Source organism: Mandrillus leucophaeus, unplaced genomic scaffold (genome assembly GCF_000951045.1).
Source record: "Mandrillus leucophaeus isolate KB7577 unplaced genomic scaffold, Mleu.le_1.0 Scaffold1049, whole genome shotgun sequence".
Lineage (NCBI taxonomy): Eukaryota > Metazoa > Chordata > Mammalia > Primates > Cercopithecidae > Mandrillus > Mandrillus leucophaeus.
Window position 1 is genome coordinate 731798 of NW_012098643.1, and position 2878 is coordinate 734675.

A 2878-nucleotide genomic window follows, 5' to 3' on the forward strand; every position below is an offset into this window, starting at 1 on the left:
AGAATTTGATGATGCATTGGCTTCGGAAAGTGAGAAAGAGTAAAGTTAGGACAATTCTTGAGATTTTGTTGCATGCAGTGAGGTGACTGTAATGAACACAGAAACCCACTATAGGATGAAGAGAAAATTGAAATGGGGAAAATTGTGAAGTCCATTTTGTACATGTCAATACCTGTGGAAGACATTGCTAGTCACCTACCAGAATCCATTTTCTCCTTTTTCCACATAATGGTAGCTAGGATATGGCTGCCCAGCCTTCCTTTGGCACTGTATTTTGCAGGCACTCTTTGTAGTGGGGAGGTGGCCGTGTGGTTAAGACCTTGCTGGTAGAATGTGACCAAGAGCAAATTGCATAACTTCCTTCTCACTTGCTTAAGAATAAATCCCTGTCCCTGGATTTCTGCTCCTTCTCCCTGCTACTGTTTGGAATGGTGATGACTTAAACGACCTAGGAAGTCTGAAGTTGAGGATAGCAGAGCCTACACTAACCTGGGTTTCTGCATATATCAGAGCTGTCTTCTCATCTCAAACATTCACCCTGGGCTGTTCACATGATAGAGAAATATGCATATTGTTCTTTACACTATTAATTTTAGAGCAGTTTTGTTACAGTAGCTTAGCCCACCTCATACAGCATCTAAGTGGAGATATGGACAGTTGACTATACTAGTCTGAAGTTCAAGAAAGAGGTAAATTTATCAGTTATAATTAAATCGGGTTAACATCAAAGCCATGGATATGAATAACTCTCTCATAAAATATATAAAGAAAGAAAAGAAAAAGACTTCAGGTGTAACACAAAGGAATACAATCTGTAAAGTGTGCATAGAGGAAAGAAGAGGATATCACATTGAAGTATAAAAAGAATAATAAGAGAATTAGAGGATAGGCAGTATTACAGCAGTCAATACAGGAGTTAGTATCAAGGACACAGCAGTCAAAGGAAGTTGTCAAGGAAACAAGTTCCATGAGAATATGGAGCCCAGAACACCAAGGATCAGCCATGGACCAGAGATGGAACGTTTTTCACACAGCAAGAAAACGTCAGGAGACATTTTCAGTCAATGTATGTACACATTCCTTCGAGACAAGGAATACTTGAAATAATAGTATCTGAACTAATTGAGTCTAACAGGAGAAAGAGAAAAGGAAAAGGACATTGAAGGTAGATGGAGTAGCCTTCAATGTCAGGAGGCATGTAGAAAAAGGAAAGTTTCTAAAAATATCACAAGAGGCTAAACAGTGATCATTATTTTCTCTAAAAGTAGAATGAGGTTGGTGTTGGACTTATAGCTCATGGAAAGTGATAATGGTTTAGAACAGTTTCTGAGGGTGGAAAAACATGTTGCAGAGAAGCTAGTGTTGAATGATTTCCTCTGTGTGTAGTCAGTAGTGGTGGTTAGATGGTAATACTAATCCAAAACGGGTACTCTGTGCAGCAAGTATCATATAAAGATGCAGGTTAAAAAGTAAAGGATATTGGTGAGAGCAGATGGAGGATTTCTCTTTTCATCACTTTGATCCTTGTGTTCACAGAGATATTATACCAGGTCTGTCATATCATCTGTGACAAACTTGGTGCCATCACCATCATAACACCTTTCTAAGTCTGGGAGCTATATTTCCCCCAAACACCTTCCTATATTGTTCTGGCTTTGAATTTGCCAGTGGGGCGGGGGGAGGAACCAACTTGTGTCATCTTTAGAAGGTGGAAGCAAAGAGCAAGCTATTCTTTTTAGGAGGTCAAGGAGGGCAGAAGTGGTAGCTTCTAGAAATCCTCCACAGTAACTTTTTCTATAGATTCTGAAGATCTACAGACCTATCTCTCAGCTCCTCCCACATTCACGTAATCTCTAATTTCTACATGAAATCTCTTATTCCCATAGTAATCATGGTAGCTATCTTCTGACCAAAACCAGATGGGTATGCCAGGCCTAGTGTTGATGTGGCTGTCCTCATCCTCTTTGAAAGCAAATAAAAAACAAACTCTAATTATTCTGACCTTCAGTCAACTCTGTTTTTCTTGGCAATGTTGTTTGGAAAAACATCTGGAAATACCTCAGACACTATTGCCTTGGGTTCTTGGATTTCATCACCCAAAAATGTTTCCTTCATTCTTAGGAGCAGGCTTCTTCTTGGGTTCCTTCATTCCCACAGTGCTCCCACATAACTGGATACTATCATCTCAGACAGAACCTCAGCATTCTTGGCAGCACTTGTCAATAGGAGTCCACCAATGAATACCGGATGTGGATATATCATGGGGCTGACCTTGGATCCTCCTAATCCCTTCCTAAGTAGTGATTCACCATGATCATACTCAGTTATTTAGACAGCAAGAAGGTTCTTTACTAGACTGCTTGGAATTTCATGCCTCAGGTAATGCAGGCTCCAAAGCCAGCTATATACACAATTTGGCACATTAGTAGGATGTAACAGAGTTTAAAGAGCCAACAACTTTGTCTAGCTTAAAAGATAAGTCCTACTTAGTTCTGGGCACACAGTAGTGGCCTAATTTACTTAGATCGTAAGAACCTGGGTTTCTCTGAATCCTCTCTCGCAGCCAACTGTTGTGATCAAGAGTATAGATTCCGCAGTCAGACTGCCTGAGATTAAATGCTGGTTTGATTTGGGAAAAACTGTTTAACCTCTCTGTAACTCATCTGTAAAATAGGGATAATAAAATGAGGATTAAAGAAATAATGCACTTAAAGTACTTCATACATTTTGGGCGTAATAATAATAATATAAACAGACGTTGGAGTTATTGTGGGTTTGGTCCCAGACTACTGTAATAAAGCAAGTATTGCAATAAAGCAAGTCACATAAATTTTTTGGTCTCTCAGTGTATATAAAAAGTTATGTTTATACTATACTG